This window comes from Anguilla anguilla, chromosome 9, assembly GCF_013347855.1.
Source record: "Anguilla anguilla isolate fAngAng1 chromosome 9, fAngAng1.pri, whole genome shotgun sequence".
Classification (NCBI taxonomy): Eukaryota; Metazoa; Chordata; class Actinopteri; order Anguilliformes; family Anguillidae; genus Anguilla; species Anguilla anguilla.
This window is the reverse complement of record NC_049209.1, coordinates 25,541,358-25,566,924: the sequence shown is the minus strand read 5'-3', so window position 1 is coordinate 25,566,924 and position 25,567 is coordinate 25,541,358. Positions and strand designations below refer to the sequence as shown.

General features: G+C 41.5%; 1 long non-coding RNA gene across 1 annotated transcript; it reads right to left on the bottom strand.

Annotated features, from left to right (window-relative positions):
• Window positions 1–502: 502 nt before the first annotated feature.
• Window positions 503–24,749, bottom strand: LOC118236534. The gene is made up of 4 exons (XR_004767056.1): window positions 24,652–24,749; window positions 23,773–23,876; window positions 2,832–2,983; window positions 503–1,706 (listed from the first exon to the last, which is right to left on the bottom strand). It is a non-coding gene; the product is annotated as an uncharacterized LOC118236534 (long non-coding RNA).
• Between the last annotated feature and the right edge of the window lie 818 nt (window positions 24,750–25,567).

The following is a 25,567-nucleotide window of genomic DNA, read 5'->3' as shown; positions in this document are numbered from 1 at the left end:
TGACTGTCATCAGAGCTGACAACTAAAACAGTCTTCATGGTTTTAACATTTGATTTATTTTAGTTGCTATTTATCCCTGTCTTTGCTTACCTGTGCTGGACCCTGTACAGGGAGCTGATAACTGGATACCAGTTTCAAATTTCTCAGGATCAAGTTGAATTATTACTGAAATATGTTTATGCATAAATGTAGCACCACTCCATGGTCATCTTCTATTAACTTCAGAATGTAGAAGAGGTTCCAATGGAATCCCCACCCCCCAGAAATCCATCTCCACTATAGTGTATATAATTTTTGTACATTATTTAATTGTTAATTTGTTTGAGGATTGTTTAGGATTCAAAACTGTTATTTAAACATCTGCAAAGGTTGCAAATTGAAGCAACCTCAAATTACACTTGAGAACTATGTTACAGGAAAGTAATTACAGTGAACAACTTATTTTACTGTTTATTGAAAAAACTCTCTCCCATCTTTCTGGGTAATCAATAGGAGCTGATTAGAGACCAATTTTCCTACTTGCTTTTCATTACCTATTAGTAATTAGAATTGGGCAAGATCGAATCTGAATTAAGAGAGGCATAAAAATGTGCTTTCCATACAAGTTACACGCTAAAGCATGAGCAATAATGCCCTGTCTAAGTGATGTGTGGACTTCTGGTAATACTTTAATTACTCCAACACATTTCATAAAATTTAATTAGCACGTATAATTAAACCTTCAACTGGAAAGTCCAGATTCAGAGAGAAATGCTCTAACAACCAATTCTACCTGTCTGCCCTGTCCACTGCAGCAATTTCTGTTTTAAATTCATGTGCATAACATCTTAATCACTTAATTAAAAAAGTTAACTGGATTAAAACTCAGATACCTATTATTTTAATCAGCTGCACCGGATTTTAATCAGCCTCACCAGACCTTAATCAGTTTCTCCATGTAATATATTAGTTGCTGCAGCAACACTATTTAATGGGATCACAGGTAGGCACTGTTATTGTATAGGAGAAAAGGTGATTTTGGATTTCTGTAGTATGTGATTTGAATGGCTTTTGTGTTGGTTATATTATAGCTACAGGAAACCTAATCTTAAATCTTGTCATGTTCATGTTATGCTAGAGGCGTGTGTGCAAGCAGCTATGTGATATGGTTAACATGAGCATTACATTGATATCAAAACCTAGTCAAAAACCTTAAAGTGACTTTTGAATCTCATCTCATATGACCACCCACTTAAGAACATTTCCAACATTTCCATGAATCATTTGTGTAAGATTTAAATAAAATCAGAAGCTTCCCGTTCATACAGGATGCTGATAAAATTAGTTAATGTATTTGTCACAACCTGGTTAGACTCTTGCAATGCATTGGTTTCTGGTTTCTCAAGCAATTAACTCAACAACCTACAGCCAAAACTCTGCAGCTAGAATCCTGACTGGAACCAAAAGGTCAGAGCTCATTACTGTCATCCTTGTTGCATTCATGCATTGGCTCCTAATAAAATATCTGACTGAGTTCAAAGTTCTCTTACTGTCTTATGGGGCATTACATGAGCCATCCTATTTCACTGTCTTACTCAGGTCCTATATTCCAGCTTGTACACTACGCTCCTGCAATGCCAGCCTGTTGACTATTCCATGCATTTCCAAAAGGTTGGTGGGCGTCAAGTCCTTCTCTTCTAGAGCTCCCACGTTTTGGGATAGTCTTCCTGCAATAGTTAGTGAATCAGAAACAGCCATTATTTTAAAATCACAACTGAAAACACACAAATAGCTTTTCCTACACCTAACTCCCTCCACCGACCTCAGTCTTTTATTTTTATCGGTTTATACCCATTTAATTTTTATCAGTATTTGTGTATTCAGTTTCATGAGTATTTGTGTGCCCACACTCATTTGCGGTTATATTTCATTATTATCTATATTAATACCTTTCTACAGCCTGCAAATTTCTAACTTGTTCATGTCTGCCTCTTTTATTCTTATTTTTACCCCTTAATTTGTACAGTGTGTTGAGACCTTGCTGCTAAATGCACTTTATACTGAAATAAACTTGAAACTTGAGCCTGGCATCAAAATAACTGGTCACCCAGAACAAAATACATGTCCTTTTAGGTGCTGTCAGTATCGTTTCCCTCAGTTCACACAAGTGAACATGGCCAAAGTGTACTTGCAAGTGAATCAGTGGTAGGCAGTTCTGTTTACAGCACTAGAGTAGTGCAACAAGCTGTCGGTGTAATCAGCTGTTTTAATTGATCAATAAAGTGCTGACATCGAACCAGCCTACCCTGAGATTCACCAGGACCGGGTAGGAGACCCCTCCTGTGAAGGGTACCTTGGGTCCTCTAATTTGATTCCGAGAGGAAAGTACCTTGTCCTGAGTACTTTTCATTGAACTGTACTGTGACGGGAATGAACCATGTTATGAACTCCATGGTTAAAAGTCAGAAATCAAATAGTTTTAGTTAAGTATCAACTCTGACATAACTGTATGGATTGGCTGTTTTTTGCTCTGTAATCTGTGCATGTATGGAATAATATTTTGTATGATTGCCTGGATTAGGACATCTGGCAAAGAAACAAAACATTTAACCTTGTAATGTGCACGAGTAATAACCAATAAAAGTAAGTTTTAAAGAGTAAATCTCAGAAGCACAGCTCACTTTGTCTTCCTAAAGTACAACCCATGCTCCCTGATTCAAGGGCACCCCCATTTGTCAAGATATGGCGAAGATGAGAAACACATACCAATGAGTCACCTCCGAAAACAAACAAGTTCTGTGTCTATACACAGAAAGTGGAAAAGAACGGAAGCTCTGCATTTGTATTCTCACCTTTGGTCGTGTGTTGTGGAGAGTGGGTGTGTGACATCACTGGGGAGTGGGCATTGTAAATGTGTTGCCTCTGTAAGGTCCAGGTCTCACTTTCTTGGGGGCATTCAGCAATCCAGAAGTTTCTCGGAGTAGAATGTCTCCTGCCCTGGATCCTGTTGAGTTGGTCCAAGAATACACAAAAGAAGGACCCCTGTTAGAGACCAGGATAAGATTTCATCCCCCTTTCCTGATTGAATTTAAAATCCTGCAAGATACTTCCTTTAAAGCTTTACATAGGTCTGCTCCACTGGGTGGGGACCCTGAGGTAGTCCAGGGCATGCTGGAGGAATTGCATTATGGCACATTGATCATAGATTGGAAATGTTTGGGGGTCTCCATTTAAAGGGAAAAGAAGCCTGCCTACGGTTACCTTCTCCACCTGCTGCAACCACAACCCTCATGGGGTAGATGGATTAGTACTTTTTCCATCTGGGATCCAAACCCACAATCATCACATTTCACAGCAAGATCACTAGTGAATATGCTGCCTCACCGGTTGACAAAGGGGTACACATTCTCATTACCGAATAATGGGTGCTAAACTAAACTCAGTTCCGGCTCTTTCACACTCATTTATGCGGCTATAAAGCTGCTATTCCTTTGTGACTTTACCTGTGGGATTCTCAAGTAAATTACTGCCTTTTTATTTATAAATTTTGCTCATCCAAGATATCCACTGAGGGCAGAGGATGAGTAGCCAATCCACAGGGACCCCCTTTTTTTACCCCTCATGCTACACTTGAGCATATTATGCTCTTCTGTGAATTCCATTCCATTCCCTCTGACCTCTGACCAACACACCACTGTATGCACACTCAGAGGTGAGAGCAGAGCCAGCTCGACCCAGTACATTAAGTGACATAAGCAGCTGCTTAGTACTTTACTGTAACCAGATATTCAATGTTTTATGTCAAACAAAATGGATTACAAAGCCAAAACAATACAAATTGTGTCACTGCCCTGAGACTTTTGAATTTAACTGTACATATTCTTTATATTATTTATAATGTTGGGTTGGGGTGTAGGGGGGCGGGAGGGCGGGGGGGGGGTCAAATCAAATCTTGCTTAGGGACTCTCAAAGACTAGAGCTGCCACTGGGTAAAAATACATACATTACGTTCACTAAACTAAAAACTCAGTGCTGTTCATTTGATTGGGTGTTCAGTTCTTCAGTCAACAGGATTGTATTCAGTGTTGATTAATGAGGGTGTGCATGCTGGTTTTGTTGACATGAAAATGGGGAGAGGCTGTTCTAGTGGCTGTAATGTTTCAGCTTTGCCTCCATACCAAACCCTTTGGGTGTACATGATGGAGGACTGCCGACAGATGACTCGGTCTGGACCTAATTCTGTCCTCAGGGGAAAGAATCAAGCGTACTCAAGAGTAATAGAGATGATGGACTATAGATTGAGAATTACTAGATTGGATTTGTGCAAAGCACTAATGAATGAGAAGCAGCTTCTGTCAAAGATTTTAAAAACTGTGTGCAGTTCGGCTGTTAAGTTTTCATACATTTAACCAGTAGTTCCAATGGAATTGGTCAGCTGATCAGCGCCTACACATGAACCTCAGCAACACTGACATGTAAGACATGTGGAAACAACTATGAATAGCTGACTAGTGTCTGGTCATTGGGAGTGTTTGCATTATAAATCTCTACATTAAAAAAGTCAGGAATTGCTTACATTATATAACCAATATTAAGTATTCTTGACATATATATCACTCAAATGCATACCAAACTAATGATGCATTTATTTTCATAAGCTTAAGGTTACAAATCGTTAAGGAAGGGAATGGTCATTTGGGTTTGTCGCTCGGGTCGTCTCAGTGCATCAATCAAACCCATTGGCAGCAGCAGTTGGTTAAGAGCCAGTATCTCTCATTAGTTCAGCCCCACTTCAGTCAGGAGGCCATCAGCCCTTCAGCAGTGCGCTACCTGCTCCCTCAGCAAGTCAGGGACAGCAGCACTGTGTTGATGGCCTGCCCTAAGGATGACAGGATTGCCAGTTGCTCAGATATTGCACAGTGCTAGAAAAGAAAAGTTGCTGTGCTAGCGACGGTGGCTAAGGCAAGGAGATAGGCTGCCCTTAAGAAAGCCCTGCCTTTTCCCTGAGCACTCAGCACACAGCAACTGCTTCATCCAGACATGATTTGGTTTTTTACGCGGGAGGGGTGGGCATTTTGGAAGGCGGCAAAGGCTCGACGAGGAATAGGGAATGGCGGCAGCGCGCGAAAGAGTGTTGTAGGGGCACTGACTCATTTTCTCTCTGCAGATTCACAGAAACGGTTCAAACGAGCGGACCGCTCCACGTGCTGATGGGAGATGCGGTGCGCTGGTGCAAACTCATGACGTGCGAGGAATGGAGAAACACACGCGCTAGGAAAGTCAACAGTGGAAAAAAACACAGCGAGGGAAACAGAAAAATAAGACTTGCCCATCGCAAAGCACTAAGAGCCCAACATTTGGGCTGAACTGTGACTATCAGAAACGTTCGTCAATCAGCTAAACTGGGTGAGGGGCATGTTGGCATTAGTGTGTGCCTATGTGTGAGTGTGTATGTGTGTGTGCGTGTGCACGCACGCACAAGCACACACACATAAATTGATCCTATAATGCAGGATCAACTCATGCATTATAGTCTCCATTCATTTTCGCCTATAATGCATGAGTTGATCCTGCATTATAGGATCAATTTATGATTCATGGGAATATTCTCAAAACATTAATAGAAAATGAATAGTGTTGTCCTTAGGGCAAACAGAAAAGTACTTGATAGTAATAGCTGCTTTGATCTACTAAAATGTAAAAAAAAAAAAATCATATTTCTGGAGCCCCCAGGTGGCTCTGTTTCTCTCTGTTATCTAATAGAATAAATCAAGTTCTTAATCTTTAAGTTAAAAGCATTTTTGATGTGGAAGATGTGCTAGCAGCATGCTCATTTGAGATAGTAGATGACAATCATGTTTGATGAACAACATGACATAAAAAGATAACAATAATATGAACTGACAAAGATGACAAAGATCAGCTTAATTCTAAAACAGAGGAATAATGGAACAGTCTGCTTCTAGTGCTTAGTAATGAAGGGACACTATGAACCAGCATCAAAACTGCAGCCTGTCTTGAATGACAACATGAAAGGGACATAGCCAAATTGTGAAACAGAATTAAACTGTCTGACTGGAAAAAAAAACTAAAGCTGCTATGGTTATCTGCATGGTTCAGAGACATTGCCACCTGGGTAACAGAACAGAACAGATTATACCAGAAGTCCCCTTACATGAAAGAAATACACAGCATATTGCAATGTACTGAAATAAAATGTATTAATCAGAAACAAAAAGATAATGCAACAGTTCACAATATATGAACAAATATACAACTTGCATCTATTTTCAGATACCCTTACATACTTTGGTATATTTCCAAATATGTGCACCTGTTGGAAAATATAATAAATATATTTCACATTTTAAAAACTAATAATTTTTATCATCTTTTTTAATCACATTGCAAAATATATTTACAATATATTGCAGCATATTCCATCCCCATGGGTGTCAGAGTCTCCAGGGCTCTGAAAAACTTATGGAGATTTACCTCTGGGATCAGGAACAGTCTGCTGTCAGTGACATAAACTCATTGCTGACACTGCCTGTGATATAACCCTCTGATCAATTAGATTAACTTTATGAATCCTGGGGCATATTGCGAGGCTGTTGCTGCACGTACGTTGGTGCAGGAAGGGGGACATGCATTAGACAGACAAGGGGCAGGGAGGGATGCATTAGACAAACAGCCCATCAATTTCCGTGTCCCCCCTGGCCTCGCCCATCCCAGAAACGCAGCACACGCACACGCGCGCATACAAATGAAGCGCCTTTTAAAATCACCGCCGGCTTCCGCAGCAACGAAAAAGGAGCCTTCGAGATTAGGATGTAAGACGTGCCGTATCTGTGAGGAAATCTGTGGTTTACAGATAAGATGGCGAGGCAGTGCAGAGGCAGTGGGACGCTGATGGATGCCGTGAACTGCCAGCGTTCCCTGCTGCGGCGGTGGCACCGAATCGGGTGGTGACGTTGAGGGGATGGACGCCTGGCAGGTGCACAGGCACGCTCAAATGTGCGCCACTCTGATCTGCAACGTGTCTGAACAAGCGTTCATAACAAACAGTGCAAAATCTGGGGTGTCTGCACCGGTCCTACGTACATCTGAGGAATGGCCTGCAACACAGCGGCATTCCATTGTTGTATAAACAGCTACAACTCTGCCGTGAGAAAAAGCGATGAAGCCCATTACTGCAATTTGCCATAGTAAAGCACTGTACACAGGAAAATTCTCAGTGTTATCTGAACTCTGAACAGATTTTAATTATGCCTACAAGGGACCAAATATACTCTGTTAGAGTTAAAAGTACTCAATCAGAGTTGATTTTAGGCTGAACATTTTGCTGTGTATATGTTATTTTTTATTGTAGTACTGTACATTAAGTTGCACTGTGGGGAAATGATGAAGAAGCTGGAAAACTGCAGTGCATTTGAAATGGTACTTACACACTATACTCGCTGCTTCACTCAGTCCTCCCATGGTCATTTATACCACTGAATTACTTTTCCCTGTTTGTGAAGTTATTGTTCAGGGATTGATGAGCTCTTTTTTATCTGCAGGGTCTGAAATGGTTTTCTTTGCTGAGCACCTGGGCCTACACTTCTTTCCGGTGTGTAATAGTGTTTTTTGTGTAAATACAAGATTTGTATTTGTTAGCTGCTTTTTGTACACTCTGTAGACCTCTTTTAGCTCATACATTTGCATAGATAAAATGAACCCATTACACACCTCTCCGACAGTACTCATTCACATTTCAGGCCACCACGGATATACGGATATTTAAGACCTGTCTTTCAGTTTGTTTTCTGCTGTTATTGATAATGAATGCATTAATTAATATTCCAGGTTTCACCGATGAAACATCAGGCAAAATAAGCCCAACCTAATATCACTGTTGCTGTTGTGTTTGTTACATTCCAAGAATAACAGGTTAATTTATCTTTATTTCTAACTTCATCTTTCTGCTCAAAACAGGCCATGTTCTCAAAAACCGCAAATACAACGAGACCTTCAGTTGTTATCCAGCCACAAGTTTAATTCTATCATATCACTTGTTCACTTGCTGTGTAACCACAGTGCTATTAGCAGTTAATTACACATGGCCACACTTGCAAGTTAATGCTCATAAGCACACTACACAACACATGCAGCTGTGCTCATGGCCTGGTTCCAGTGGAAACACACAACAGCAGTCAGCTTTCCTTTCAGCAATAGTTCTCTGTGCTATCTCGGCAGTTTTAAGAGCAGAAACAGAAAACATGTAGTTGCACAGTTGTATATTTTCAGTCACACCTTTTAGCTTTTTGAGTTCTCTGATTTAAATTGAATTACTAAGTAAATCTCCATGAGTGATGTATTTCATTGTCCTGGCCACAATACTGATATCTGCATTACCTGTTTCTATGTCACAAATGTGTATTTGTCATTATATCACATACAGCTTCTTTACACAATAAGAATGTAAAAATTATGTTCCATTACACTGCTTGTGACATGGTGATAATGCTAACACCTTACTTGTGGCTAAGAACACATATTTATGACACCATGTATATTCTGCCCAGAGACTCCAGCAGGAGATACATAGCAGCAATATATTCTTCTGCGACAAACACATTACATGCTGCAGTTGCTATATGTTCATACTGCAGTGACGATGGAGATTAGAAATACGTTGTATCTCACAGTCTCAGGACCTTTGGAAGCTGAGGAAGGGGGTGGGTGGAGTAAAAAGGAGATACTGCTGTAAATGTTAATATTGGGGGGGGGGGGGGTCTCCTGAGATGATATGGGAAGGATTCTGTCACCACATTGAGCTTCAATGTGTGCAGGAGTTGAGGCAAGATGGCGTGTGCTGAGGAGGATATGAGGGAATATGGAACTCGTTTGTATTCTCTCTCTCTGTCTCTCTCACTCTCGCGCACTCTCACTCTCTCTCTCTCGTGGCTGCAGGCACACAGACTATTTTCAGGACATTTCAGGACTGCCAGCATCTCTAGTACAACTCCAACTGGGCAGGCAGTTGCTCTTGATACCATCCGACTGGGCTCAAAAAGACAGGGCATCTGTGCTCCATTTGCACAAAGACTGGCCTCCGATACGGCCAGCAATGCCACAGCAGATGACCAGTGCTTGAGCGGGTCAGAGCACGTGAGGGAGGCTGGCTCACACTACTGTCACCTGACAAGGTGTGCTCTCGGGTAGAGGGACATCTAGGGATCCAATAGGTTATACAGGCCAAAAAAATAAGAAATCAACATTTCCAAAGCAACTATTAAAACCAGGTTATCAGAAAAGGACCCAGACCTGGCCCTTGTTCCATCATTTTTTAATTGTAACAGATTCTCATTCTCATTCATTGGAATTCATAAGATTTTCAAGTTCACAGTGACATTAAAATGCAAATCCCTTAACCGAATAGACATCAGTATGCCACGCCAGATGCTAGTTTCGAATTCGTTCAGGTTCGTAGTTCCCTTAGTTAGGAGGGTAATTACCATTTACATTTAACTGCTTCTCAAGGTGTCTCAGACTCAGAGATGGAAAGTCTCGGGGTCAGAATGTAAAAGTCCTGCGATGTGTTTCTTTCACCCATGAACTCAGCCAGCTGATTTCACTAATTAGTTTCACTCCTTGCTGAAGAATTGTGCTGATAGCAAATCCACACGATTGGAACACTGGGGAGGACTTTAACTTTCTGAAATTGGATTTTCCACATCTGCTCAGACATTAATTAAATGGATCATGGTTCTCACAGGTTTTACCACTGCATATACATGAAAATCCAAGAAATGTTCTCCATATCCAGTAGGATATTCTACCTATCAGCTGTGGCCTTGACTGTTTACAGTGGCACCTCTCCTGCTTGGTATGTGAAAGCATGGAAAAGCACACAGGAGAACACAGATTCTCTGGTTAGAGAGTGACAAAAGGCACGTATATTGTTCGAACAAAATCAATACAGTTCAACAGAATCTAGCAGTTGAAACTATGTTAAATTGCAATAACCTTTGGGTACTAGGCTTGGCAGCTGTTTCTAGATGAATGTGACCTTATGGCATACAAAAAAAACATGAAAAACATGCCTTAATGAATTGGCATTGCATTGTTTCTTTGGTATTACATTATGGCTTCACATTGCAGAGACACACTTATTTGAGAAAACATGTTTTCTGGTACAATAATAAAAGCTCTCTGAGAAAGCTTTCCCTCGCTTGGTGCGCAAATCCAATAAAACCAAACCCTTTGGGGGGAGAAAACTCATAAAGATGGTGTATAGTTGAAAAATAAAATACAGAAATTCAAATGAAATGTAATATTATCTTTCAGCCACCTGCACTAAGTTTGCTGCTACATCTATTTTGGATCTTCAGTCCCGTTCCTTTGTATTAAGGCATTTCTATCATTTGAAATTATTTTATTTTATACCTGCAATTGAGATCCTCTGATATTACCTCTGATATTAGAAGAAACCCCAGTTTAAAACCCTTAAATTTGTTTGTGGGCTACAAAGCCCACAATTCTACAATTATATTTGCATTATAGTGGTTAAACACAAGACATCACTCCCTCTCTAAGAGATTTCCATCTCCTACTCATATAATCACAGCTACCTGCCTAAAGACTAAAGATGCAAATTAGATTATGTCTAACTCTGACACAGATATGCTGCGCTATGTCCTGGCAAAGTAAACAAAATAAATTACATGTTGATTCTTAAGGGGTTCACAATGCTCATAAAAAATAAATATTTGAAGTAATCAAAGCATCTTGGCACAGTGGGCAATGTTATGCTGCATAACCATATATAAATCAGAAAAGATAACACAAAATAGTGCAATAATAGAAGAAGACACACCCACACACACCTACACACAGACACACACGCACACACACCTATATGTAAACATTTCTTCCTGGAATGAACCAAAACACACTACATTCACATACTGGGATTCACACCAATGCACTTTAAAATATACTTTGAAACTACAGAATAGCAGAAATTTAGCTGAACTCTGTAACTCAGCCCCAGCTCAGAAGCATGCATGTCATATAAAAACCACACTTCATCTGCTAAACACTGTTTCCTTGAGCATGTAGCACTCACTGCTGGAGACCAAGCCTTTTTGCTGACTAATTCTCATTTAGGTGCAATGACCATGAGTTATGCAGAACTGAGTGTAAATGAGGTTGTGCCATTATTATTAATGCAGACTTTCATTTATGGATTTGAGAGAGACAAATATCTATATTGTAGTATAATGTTTTTGGCTGAGGCTAGTTCCCAACACATGTTCTTAAAGGGTCTATAAAATTTACATAAATTAGCATTGTGTGCGGTATGTGCAAAATATACAAAAAAACAGGATCATTACAACAGACTATAAAATTTTTAAAAGATGTAGTTAAGAAGGAAATACCATAGTACTTAAACAATCCTCCCAAGAGTACTGATGTATCCTGATCCAACAATAGGGCAAGAATTAATTTGATATTTCCACTGAACAGCTCTACAAAGAAGGATTTCACTAGTGTCTGCTGCCAGACATTTTTGGTATTCAGTCTTGCACTTTGCAGTTATTGATTTTATGATTTCTGCTTGCTTGGAAGCAGGATAATGGGATTGTTCTGAGCTTGAAGGGACAGGAGTTAACAGTAGATAGGAGTACTGGTCTACAGAGATGTGAAAGAAGTGACATGGTCAGATGAGTCATCCTTCACCATATTCTCGACAACTGGGCAAGTGCATGGAGAGTTTGGACCAACGTGTTAGACAATGCTCTCCACCATCAACATCAAAAACGACCACTGACCTCTCAAATGTGCATTTGTCTTTGTAATGAGGGGTTTATGCACTGAAACCCTACTATAATATCCCTCTTTACGTAGTTGTTGATGGACTGTTCTTGCTTACAGTCTGATCATGTCCTGCACTGGCATAGTTGAGCAGTCTTTGTGACTGAAGCTCCTGCCATCTGTGCCCCAATAATTAACCTTCTTCTTTTCAACTGGGCCAGCATTTTTATGCATGCCACAGAGCATGATAGGATTTTAATTGCTTAATTGGATCATGCAGTACACCTGTATGGAAGCATCTGCATTCGTTATGTTGCTCCACTAATTTATTCAGGTTTTCCTTAAATTTGTCACCCGTCTGTATATATCAGATATTAATATTGTTGTTGGGTGATCACAGAAAGGTATAGCATGGCCATGCCCTGCAGTTAAGGCAAAAGAAAAAATGATAGTAGTAAAGAGGGCAGGAGGGAAAGAAAGCACAACCAAAAAAAATAAATTTATAACTAAAGTTAAACATTAATCACTCGCCATATCAAATGTGTCAAGGAACATGACTAGAGAACAAAAGTAAGTCATTTCCTCCTTCGTCCACTCAATTTGAGCCCGCAAAGGAGTCCGGGCAGTTTTTCTGTAGCCCTTGACAGATCAATAAAGAAACTAATCATATTGGCCGAGGAACTCTATTATGCTTCTAAGCATGAGAAGGGGCCTTATTGGCTTTGTGAAGACTGACATTATTTCCTCATTTACGTTAAGAAGCCAAGGTAAAAATATCGGTCACAATAGAGACCGTAATTACAATGACTAATAGCGAAGCAGCGTGACCCTCGAATGCATTGTGTTCAGGGTCCTGCACGGTGCTGAGGAGAGATCACGACACCCCCTTACATTGCGAGACATGCTGTTTAATAGAGGGCAGACACGGCTGACCGCATTTGCAGGGGCTGATTGGTACAGTAAAATTAATGGGGAGCCTTGTTGACCACAAAGAAAAACAGGCAGTAAATCAGGCGGGCCAAAGCGATGAGGCTGGTATAGGAGAAGCCGCATGTGAAGATGGATCCACGGTCCCGTTGCCTTCTGTTACTCAATCACAACTTCCCTTCTGTGCCACCACGACATCTGCCTCTGAATTCTGCTAGGGGGACATAACTCTGATGACAATGTGTGCGGGTGTCTGTATATGTGTACGTATGTGTATTTGCGCATTTACTTGTGTATGTGCGCATGTACGTTCTTTGCTTAGTGTATAGGTTTGGGGGACAGACTTGTCAACACTGCAAATTACCAGGTAGTAACTGCAAAAAATTGAGTACTCGGTTGACCTACCTGGTTAGACAGAGGAAAAATGAACAAATATATGTAAAAATAATAAAAGAAAAGAAAAAATAACAAACTCATTACCATGCCTCAGTTCTTTTGATGAGACTTGTCCATGTCTGCTTTAGCCTTCAACTGTACTAAATCAAATCAAAAATCTAATATAGATAAAATCACACAATTTACAAAACATTTGTCACAATATATCACAATATGTCACAATGTTTGATAGTACATCCCAGTCTATAACCGACCGATAAAAGCTAGCCTAGGATGACCGAGGCAAAGAAAAAGGCATACAGGAAGAAACCAAGAGCCAGAATGGAGGAGCCAGACTCTGTAGACTCAGACCCATCCTCTGCCCTGCATGGGGTGAGGGCTCACAGTGACCAACACGGTCGAAGTCGGTAAACAGGTGCGAGGGAACTGCAATTCACCTTCTGGTGCCACATTGGCAGAAAATAGGTCAATCACATTTTCAAAGAAATCAGATTGTGTCACCATTTCAGCCAAGAGTCATTTTGACCAAATGGCTACGACGAATGACGAATGCTGTCTGCTGTAAGCTTAAAGCTGACTTAGGCACAGACAGCTTTTGGTTGATGGCTGCTCAGATCACACAGCCTGTGGAGATGAATCATGTTCCAGTGGATATTGGAGGAGTTAGTTTAACCAGGGGGAGTCAGGTCCGAGGAAGACAGCCATCTTACTACTCCTTTGCAAGGAAAAAAAATCTGCAGTGGCACAAATACAACATTATTTGACATGTCACGTAAAATCATTTTTAGGTTCACACTGGAGCCATTATCAAAAATAAACAAGCCGGTAAGGGGGGGAAGGTTATAAAAAAACAACATAAAAGTCAATTATTTTCCTCTCAAGTCCATTTACATTTGTGGTAATTATAATCCCAGTGGAGGTTTGATGCTGATGGGTAGTTTAATTTCAGGGCGGCGTGAGCACACGCTGGGGAGCAGCAGTGACAGCCGAGCCGGCAGGCGCTAATGCGCGCATTAGCCTGCTGGAGGCCCACTGGAGCAAGGCGAGCCTCCGCTGTGGTCCCGCCGACCGCACACAGGAACAGGCAGAGCGCCCTCCCTCAATCGCCCTGTCTCCTTCCGCCAAATGAATGTGTGTCACATAGCGCTAACTGACCGCAGCTGCCTAATCTCCATTATGCATCGGCTGAGCCTATACAATTATTACACTATGATACTGGCAGACCTTATTAAGGCAATTGTGTGGAGTGTAGACACATTTCCTCTGGGCCAGTTTTAGCCCAGAGCTTGCCAGTGCAACCCTGGCTTTGGATCTGTTGGACTGAAGTATAATTGACAAAAGCGGCAATGAGACAGGCCTATGGTTCAGATCAAACATTCCAATTTGCTGAGAAACTCTCAGCCATTAATAAATAATATAAATAAAAATCCATCGATAATTAAATACACTCGATGAATGAATGCATGTGGTTGTGACAACCCTCCTCATGCAGTGGGATCAGCTCCTGGAAGAGCTTATGTTCAATCAATACCCATCACTTACCCTCCAATTTAACAGCAAAAAATATGTCCAATGGCCCACAAGGCAAACAACCCAAGTGCGGGCGTGAAGTGTTCCTGTCAACGACAGATGACACACACGTGGAGTTTAGGCGCTAACAGCAGACGGCACGTGTAGGCAGGAAGGATGTATTAAACACTTGCTGCTTCAAAAAACTTTTGAGTCACAAACACATTTTCCCCCATCGTTTACATGTGAAAAATTCTGTGTAAAACAGAGGAAGAGATCGGAGAGGACAAATCTGCAGTACATGCAAAAAAAATCCCGGAATGAATCGAAAACATAGCTTTAATAACTTCCATAATAAGGCAAGTTTCTTTTTTTGAGAGCAGTCTCTACGGAAAGTCTATGGCGGTTTGCAAGGAAAGCACACTGGCTGGTCTCCCAGAAACCTCATCACTTTGTCCCCTTCCAGCGAGGATACCAAACCATTCAAACCTTTCACCACGGCAACAAAAGGCACAATCCTAAACCACGTTACGGCTACGTTGTTTGCCAAAGTCTGAACCTGAGCACATTGGTCTTTATTGTTTTTTTTTCATTCAGAGAAAAACTCTCAAAGTCACCATCTATACGGGCATCTGATAATGCAGTGTTCTTGAGGAAGACTTTCATTTGCTACTAATGACAGAATTCTAAGTGTATTAGCTGGTAATGACACAGTAGAAAGTTTTGCTTTCATCTAGTCTCCTATCAGAATTCACTAATAGGTTTTTGCTGCTACATTTCCCCTCAAACCAGCGGCCCCTGTGCTTCTCTCTGGGCCTCTTTCACCCTTACACATCCAACCCCTAGGTGGCAGTACTGAGTTCTGCCAGGTGAGTCACCACAGTTTCTATCTCGCTCTATCCTATCTATTGGTGTGGAAAAAGCAGGCGACTCTAATATAAATCAGCGGTTCTGCATGCGATCGCCCGTCACGGTCCCTGTGTTTAGGAGCACGCCGTGTAAATCAGGGGCATTAGCGTGACCCAATACTGACTGTGCAGCCGTACCGGGCGACCATACATTCCGCGCGCGCCTCGCACGCCTCTGAAGGTTTCGGAATTTGTTCCTTTTCAACAGCGGAACGAGACGTTCGCTTCTGGAGATGAAACGCCCTTCGTGGGCCTCCTTTTCTCCGACGACAGCAGAGGTCACCTGTTTCGCAGCGGCAGGCACGCTCGTCGCATGCCTGCTGAGACAACGCGGAAGCCGCGGTTGGTGAAAACTGCATGACGTCACCACGCTCCCTTGGTCAGGAGTGAGACGTGTGCCTAATTGGTGTATTGTGTGATGCGTGTACTCAGTTATTTAGTGCTTCTCCTCTGCTGTGACTCCGGAGGGTGTATTTTTGTCTCTTTTTTTGCCGCAGTTACAAAGCACTGCACATATTCAGCCAAGACACTGCAGAACTGACATCATATCCCCCCAGGATAGAGACCGGCCGTCGTTGACACAGTCAATAACTGCCGCATTTGGAAGAGAGTGCAGGAGTGGATCCAGATCCCCAAATGCTCTCTTCTCCCTCATTCTCCATTAGCTTTATAGTGGCACATTCAAACCACATAAAACCAGTATTCAAATGTGAAAAATCTGTCTCACTCCAACTGAGCCAGACCAGTACTATACAAGTCAAATGTGACAAATCTGTCTCAGACTGTGATGACCTGGTGTCACTCAAATAAAAACCTGTCTCACTCATACTGAAACTTGACCAATCCACTGCTTCAAACCAGTCTTCCTCAATCAATGTCAAACCAGTCCCACTGAAATCAAATAAGTCCAACTTCAATTACTCTGATAAAATGCCCCAGACTTATCTTACTCAAACAATATCAAAGAGGCTCTGTTCAAATATGCCAAACTTATCTTGTTAAATCTGTGTCAAACTAGGATTATTCACATCAAATGCACAAAATTTATATCCCTTTTTCAAGTGCTCTCAAACTTACTGATGAAAATGCATCAGCTTCACCTCGCTACAAAGAGAATCAATTGAAAAAATATCAATTTTACCCAAGCAGAAGCAAAACTTCTGTACACAGTCTTCCCAACTAGGAAGGCACAAATGGTTTACCATGGGCCTTATTTTCAGCCCACTGAGGCTCACCCTTCCCTGTCCAGTAGCTCTAGTCTATACATGCACTACAAAGCCAGTGGATACTGTATACTTCTTACCAGGGGATACATATTATTAATAATGGAAAATGCCATTTGAAAAAGAGAAAATGCAGAACTACCCGCAGAACATGCTTCAAAGACAATGCAGAGCTATATATAGCCTATATGATTTTAATCACCAAACATCAGCCTCTTTCCCAATGCCCTTCTGTTTCATGTAAATGTGGTCTCAGTACACTAAGCAAAACAGATTTTGTGTGTAAGTAGGAAGGAAACAGACAAAATTAGAGATTTAGCTTGGAGCTGTAGTAGGTGAGCTGCATCATAAATAAGGTATATTCTTCGCCACAAGAGAGCATAATGATTCTTAGAAGTGATTAATTTTGCAGTGTTGAGGGAACTATGGCATAATTAATCATCATTTTAAAAATGACTGAAGCAGATTTTGTCCTGCCACATTTCATTAATGCGGCAGGATAGAGGGTGGGCTGTCTTAGACTGAGTAACACAAAGGCTTATTTTATGCAGGGGCTTCATTTTCAGAGTGAAATCAAAATGTAATACTAGTGTGGGGGCCAAATGTGCCCCCCCATAGGCATACTCTCGGCCCTTTGTCACTGAGAAGAAAGAACAGCACTATTATGATGCCCCAAAGATTGTGCCCATGTCCAGGTCTGGAGCTGCACAACATAAGCATCCCTCCCACCAGTGACAGAATACAGAATCCAAACAAATAATTTCAAAGTAGATGTAAATAAAATTACACAGAGTAAAATGTTCAGTGCCAGGTCATAATGAAAGAGTTTATATGTGTTATTAACGGGCTTCCTCTTAGAGCTGATTAAACACTGTACATTTTACTATTACTGATACATTTTAATATACATTTAATAATCAAACTATTAATAAGGAGGAGTTATAGTAAGTTACTGCATACATAGTGAAAAAAATTTTGGCATTAAAAGGGTCTGTTTTGAGTATCAAATTGTGGTATACTGAGCTTAATGTTATTTGGTAACTTGGGTTTGTCATAGCTTGAAAGAGATGAGCTATGGCATTTTGAGACTGGGTCACAACTAAGAAAGAGTCGTTGAACAGATGTGGCGGTGTTCCGCCTCCGAGTAAATACATCAACCTAATTTAAATGAAAATGTAAATTGTGTATTTTGAAGTGAGGGCAGGGCCAGCCATGGTCACTGGACTGCAAAGCAAAGCAAGAAATACAGATTATAGATTTGCTTTGAGAAAAGCAGGAAACAGCAAGGACTAAAGGCGAAAAATGAACATTCAATTCTCAGCCTCAGAAAAAGACTCAATAAGCTCCCTATGACATGGAGATGATGCTCTTTGGATTCCAGATTGTGTACTGTATATAGCATCGACCTGTCAGGGAGAGGTGGAATTCACTGTTGACTTGTACTGGGCATGTCTTGAAAAAGGCATGTTGAACTGGAACGGATGAGGGGACAGTGTGCTAACCGGCAGTGCAGCAGGGCCAGTGCACATCACAAGACAGGAAAATGACATTTCCACACTCAAGGAAACCTCACTGAAAAAAAAGACCTAAAAGTCCTGAGAATGGTAAATTATAAATATCTCGCTTTTGCTTCCGGGTTCAGAATTGTATACCTTTTTTATGTTGCTTGCCTTTAAAATGTTAGATGCCATTGCTGATGAACACAATCAAGCAATGTCCTAAGAGTTTACCGGCTTTATGGCTCAAAAGTTATCCTTTTGTCTGAAGGACCAATTTGCTGTTCTCCAGGAGCATGATTTTAACAGTGACTGATTTGAAGTCAGTGCATTCAGTTGAATAAAACATATAATTATATATATTATATATACATTAATGCAATTTATTAATTTAAATCAATGAAAACTACACCCCTGGATACCAAGAACAGTCAACATCCCCAAGGCAGAATAGGAGACCCAGCTATCCCATCACATATTGCCTGACTGTTTACAATGTGTATGACATATTCCTAATTTACCATTCTCTCCATTTGTTTCTTATGTTGTATACCAGCAGCAATTTCCTGTGTATTATTTTGTAGTGTGAATGGTGCGTTGTGTTACATTGTGATGTGGAGGGAGTACAGTGCCTTGCATTAGGAGTGACAATAGTGGTTTACAATGGTTGAGTAGGAAGAAGTTAAAGTGGTCATCACACAGTTTGAGACTAAATACAACTCAAAGTGCCAAAGGTAAATTGGACTCTGGTTCCTTGTACAGCTGAACGTTCTCCGGGAAAGCAAGGAAGACAGAATGACAACCAACAGTGATTTAATCAGTGCTACAAATGGCTCACTCACCAGTGAAAGACTAGCCTAATGAGAGAGAGAGTGTGTATGTGTGTGTACACAAGCATGTATTCTCACACACACACACACAGCCACACACATGCACACACGCAAACACACACACACACACGCACACGCACACACACGTGACTGTTAATGCAGGCAATTCTGATGCAGGCACTTCTGCCAGCCTGCCCCAGCTGCTCTGGTGTACCACGGGCATGCATCCACATGAGTCACAGCAGAGCTGGCAGGGAGAGAGAGAGCGTGGAGCCAAGTCCAGCATCCAGACGTACGTACAACACAGGGGCGCAGTCATCTCACACTTCACACGCGCCATCAGTGCCAGCTAGAATACAGCTTTGGAGACACAGCACCGTATAGGCTCATTAAAGCTTGTGTGGTCCCCTACATACTGCCACTCATAATTATGCACACAATACCTCACAGTGTAGAACAATAAAGAGCTTCTGAGTGAACTAAGGCATTGCCCACAAAGTGAAATAACATTTTGAGTGAGAATGCACAGTTAGCACCAACAGTATTCAGATGAAGCACAACCAATGTTAAATGGTCAGCCACCGTGCTCTGCTTCAGGCACAAACAAACACAAATCAATATGAAAGCCAGCACTGGTATTAACAGGCTTCTTTTAACAAAGAACCGTAAAGAATCCATTCATAGAAAAGGGGCATTAAGAGATTAAAAAAGATTGTTTTAAGCAAAGGGACATTAACCAGGTTTAATTAGAATTTTCTCCTTCTTGTAATTGAACATATTGTAATGCACAAAATATTTTCTCAAGAATCTTATTGTTATGGGAGAAATGGTTTCATAGTAAAAAGCTTTAACTATAACCACATTTTTAACCACATTTCTGACCAAAGGTCAATAAAACATGATTCCAAATTTCACTCTGTTACTATAAATAAATGATAACCACCTGCCCTGTATGTCCTTCAAGACGGAGAGGATAATGATTGCTGAATGAAAGCAATTAAACTCTGTGAAGTTCCAGTCCTCCAGCTTCACATCCACCACCTGACAGCCATAGTCATGCCTCCCCAAATTAAATTAGATACCATTCAGGCATAATCAATTGTTCTGGAATGGTCCTGCAGTAGATAGGATCCAAGCCACGAACATTCCATTTTCCAAGACCAGAGGGACAACAGCACAATGACAGATGAAAAAGAGACAGAACAGAAAGCTTTGAAAGCTGTGTTGCCTTGCCATGGGGACCAAACCAACAAGAAACTGTGAGGGGTCCAATGATGGTTCAGGTTTGTAGTGTTCAAGTCCAGTTGTCAGACGTGATCATTTCACTGATCACCATTGAATAGGATGACCCCCCCCCCTAGCTGGTTCAGTGCGAGTCCCTGATCACATGGGGACTATGACAATGACCCTAGGAGTGAGCGTCATGTATTTCTATTCATTTTCCATAAGATTTAGGGCCCGTGCTAAACTCCCCGATGAGCAGGGGAAAACTGAGCCAAGGACATTTAGTATTCCTTCGGCTCCCCCATGTCTTGACAAGTTATCTGCGCTTAATAAAATTTCCATTAGCGCAAACAACTCCATCGTTCTTCGCTAAATTGTCGCAGTCGAGTTTCTTCTCTTTACACTTTCACTCAACCAAGGAAACCAAAAATCAATTGGCCGCATAAAAATAAATAAATATATTTTTTCGGAACGCCGCCTCATTCCCGCAAGTGGATAATGAGCTGAGGAGATTTGAAAGGAATCAATGCGCGACTTTCCCATTCCGCGCGGTGCCGGCTCCGTGAGCTGCAGCCGATTTCCACGGAAGATAAGTTCCCGTCGTGCGGGATGGATGGTCCCCCAGGTCTTATCAGCCGGCACCGCAGAGTAATGATTACCCGCGAAACACGCCAGCATAAACCAGCGGCGCACTGATTGCGTGCCTCGTGGCTCTGAATCTGCCATCATGTTCAATCTCTGAAAATAAACTCTGCCATGTTAGCATCATCATTCCGTTTTTAGAGGGAGAGACTCACGCCTGGAAAAAACCGCTGGGAATATGCAAAGAGACGGAAGGGACAGAGAGGTTTGGTGAACATTCACCATGCATCCATTACAATTTCCCTACCGCTTCACCCCACTACCCCATCCCCAACATTCTCAAAAATACCAAAACAAACAAACACACACACACACACACTACTCATTGTACACACACCCCAACACCTGACCATCTTTTCATGGTTGAATCTCCTTTCGTGAGTCACTGTTCCATGGTTAATTCAAAACTCTTTTATAGTTCAATCATTCCGTCACGTCCAACCGTCATGTTAGCTCAACCACACATGCAACATAATTAATTATGCTGGAATGGCCCCGGCACTGATCTCTGCCAGCAATGTTCTGTGTTCCTGAGGGGACGGGGATGGGGTGGAGGGGTGGTGCACGTGGGCACTGTGGATGGGGAAGGTCCTGGACTGGGACCTCTATGGTGTTGTGGGGGGGGTGTTCATTGGGTGCTCGTAGGGTAGCTCATTGATATAGAATATGGAAGTAGCAGGTTGCAGGTTCTATTTACAGGTGAGGCACTGCCATTTTACCTTTCAGCAAAGGTACTTAACCTGAAGTGCTTCAGTAAATGTCCAGCTGTATAAAATGACTGTAAAAATGTGACCCATGGACCTCAATCTGGACATTCATCCATTTAGCATCTGCGTGCATTCACAAGCAGTTTGTCAGACAGATCACAGTGTCTGTTCTGGTAATTCCGCATCTGTGAATCGGATACGAAACATTAATCTTGGCTTGCGAAAATGGCAATGGGATAATAGAACTGTGTTCACAGCCTTCTGAGGGATTATGTTCTTATGGCTGCGCAAGGCTTACTATAGACATCCAACTTTTTGGTCAGGCAGCATTTTAGTGCAGGGTAAATGCTGTTTTAAAGGAAGAGAAATGTCCGAAAGGACCCACTCAGCACAAACACAATTGTTTTAAAAGTGTGTGTGTGTGAACTCTAATGTTTAGGGGGTGCCAACACCAAACCCCATGGAGGATGCTGTTGAGATTAATTTCTGGGAAGACTTGGCCGAGGAATGTTGCCAGTATCTCATTCTCTTCTCTGAACTGACTTCCACAGTTCCCCCCTCCCGTCCTCCCTCGCTCTCGCTCTCTCTCTCTCTCTCACTCATTTCATGTTTTTCTCTATTGTTTTTTGCTAACCTCACCTCAAACTGTGCTCTCTTGTTAACATTGGTCAAATAGAAACATTTCCTTTCTCTTGTTCAGATTTCTGCATCCACGCTGTGATTTGTAAATGGTGGACATAAAAGATGTCCGTAGAATGGTAGAAAAATAAAATAATTATTTGTGTTCTGCTCTAAAAGTAAGAAAAAGAATTTGAGAAAATGAAGGAAAAAACTCCGAGCCCAAAGTGCCCTGTTAGACAGAAAGTGCCTGCTGTCTGCTGTCAAAGTCTTCCTGAACGAAGCCCCAGAGACCACACCCGCCGTAGCCTATTATCCCCTGGTACCAATACAGTCTGTGGGCAATAATGAGCCAGCCACTTTACAATCTATACTTGCCTGCTGGCAGCAATTTAACCCACCCCCCTCTACCCCGGCTCACATCTGTGGGACTACCAATGCTTCTCCTATCTCCGGTTCAAAAGTTTGTTGTTGCTTAACTATTTCAACTGTTTGTCCTTCAACCAGGAGGTAAAACGGAATTTTGCTAGGGGTACAGTTTTTCAGGTAAGAAAAGTTACGGGCCTGCCTGATTGTGAGAGTTCTTCCAGCAGCTGGCAGCTGCTCCTGGGGCCCTGGCTCTGCCCTGCCCTCATCCCTTTATGCTGGAATGGCCCTTCCCCCTCTGGATGGCAGAATCACTGGCTGTTTACTGCAGCATCTAAAAACTCACCTTTTCAAACTACATCTCAATGTTTCTATGTAATTTTTACAAAAAGTAACCATTTTCTCTCGTAGGTCTCGTAGGGCTGGTGGCACTTACATAACTGGAACTTTGTGTGTCTATTGCTCATCAGATGAAATGCACTTTTAAAGTCGCTTTGGCTAAAAGTGTCTGCTAAATCCTGAAATTCTGCAAATTGTCAGTTGGGGAGGGGGCACTTTGCCATTAGTTTCTAGCAAATAATTAATGCGCCGTCGCTTTTTTGGCCTGTTCTGAAGGTTAACATAACTAATGTGGTCTTGAGGGACACAGAGGAGGAGCAGCTTGAGGACTGTGACCTGCGCCTTAACTTATGAGCACCATCAAGCCTGTCCAGATCCTTCAGAAATCCATTCAAGACAGCTTGAATAGTCAGATCCAGTGTTGGCTACTGTATGAATCAGTGCCACTAACAATGAGCTCCATCTCCACCCCTCACATACTGGCTGTCGTCCAAGTAAATCATTTAATTATCGTTATTGTACCCAATGTTGCTTTTCACCTCACCCTCTCCCTCCCCTTCCCCCAAAACAAAATGAAGTGCACACACAAATACACACACACAAATTCACAGATTAAGGAGAGTTACACTCTAGTCAATGGGATAACAATAGTTATTTGAATTGTAATCCTTACTGAACCACTACTAATAGTGATAAAATAATCATAACATTAATAATAATGATGGCAGTTAACTACATTTGCATAGTGCTTTGTATTCTTGATAAAAACCAAACTTAAAGCACTTACAGTGGAGGAGGTAACTCACCTTTTGCTTCACCACTGTGCACGAAATTGCCTGACTGGGTGATGCATTGTAACCCTTTGAGAGTGAGCTCTCAGCAATCATCATCTGAGGTTCAGGGGAAGGGACTGAAAAAAAACAAGCAATGCACAAATTCTAAAAATTCAAATTTTAAAAAGGGCACAAATGACACAGGTCATGACTGTGCATCTGTTCAAGATTGGGCACATGGTCAAATAATATCTTTACAACATACACACAATTACAACACACACAAACCCATACACACACACATAGCATGCACAGCTAGACACTTATGAACATATTCATGCACACATGCACACAGACAAACAGCTGGCATGGGAAGAATGGATCCATCACTGACACTTTGATAGATCAGATGTAGTGCCGGGGAACATTTTCTGCTGTTTCTCCTAGTTACATGATTGACTCGCATTCTGAAAAGCAGAGACATCCCAACTGCAACAATGTAGGCCAAACTGATGAGCAAGTAAAAACATTAACTTTTTAGAGAACAATCGGATCAGAGACATGCAAAAACACTTTAAACCAAAGCATTATATTTACTTGAATAGCCTTTTGGCAGTTGGGGCATAGTAACATGACACAAGCAGCGCAAGCTGAAGTTATGACTGCATTAAACAGAGTAATGTTTCCCTATATTGTGGCAGTAAAACAGACTGTTCAGACAGTCTGTACATTGACTTCTTCATGTATAATAAAAAGCACTAAAAAGCAGCACACACACACTTATAGAGACAGGCAAGAGCATGTATGTATACATGTACATATACAAAGACATAAACACACACACGCACATGCACACACACACACACACACAAAAATGAAAAAACCATTTCTGTTCTTTGAACAAGGGCAGACCTGGCTATGTCCTGAAGGTGACACAGCCTCATCATAAATTCCAGGGTGAAAACCCATTACGGAGCACAGTCCTGTTTTTCCTCGACAGTCAGGAGCAGTATACTTTTATTCAGTCATATTTCTTTAGCTCTTTTATGGCTTTTATTACAGCCCAGAGGGACCTGTGTAAATTCTCAAGCTCTTGCAGTCCATCAAAGTGGGCGATTATTGTTGCTAGGTAACAGTATGTCATAGTTTAAAACTGCAGTGTTTCAAGAGCCCTTGCTTTGAATGACAATGCATGTTGTTCCCTCTAGATCAAACTCATGGTTCCTGGTTGTTATAGGTAATGTGATTATGTAAAACATTGCATCTTAGAGAAATCATGTTCTCTTCTTAGAAGAGAACAATCAGCTAAAGCTGCAGATAGGAGAGGGAGAGTGGGGGCATGGCTCCGGGGGGAATTAGAGCAGACTCCAATTAGTGACTGTTAAATAAAAAAAAAACCCAAGTAAAAAGATGAAACTATTTCAAATTCACAAGGACATTATGACTATTTTCCCACCTGGCTACAGAGTGTCTATTAATACATACATTTATGTGCATATCATATTGTGGACAAGGCACATCCTGCCAGTGAGAGAAACTACAGCAAGAAAGTAAGTTATTATATAAGAACAAAACTGCCTGAAGGGACTTCTTCAAGCTGCCCTCAAATACTTAATATGCATATATAAGTGGCCATCTTCTGACGCAAACTGAAGACCAGCCTCTTCAGACCTCGTCTTGGCGCTCTTCCCATTCCCATCCCTAGCATTCTATTCTTATGTAATTACCTTAGGACTGATATTGTTGCATGTCTTCTTGTTTTAGATGATGTGAGCTGCATGAATCTATTTTTTGTGTTATGGTTTTAGACTGGAAAAATTATTTGCTA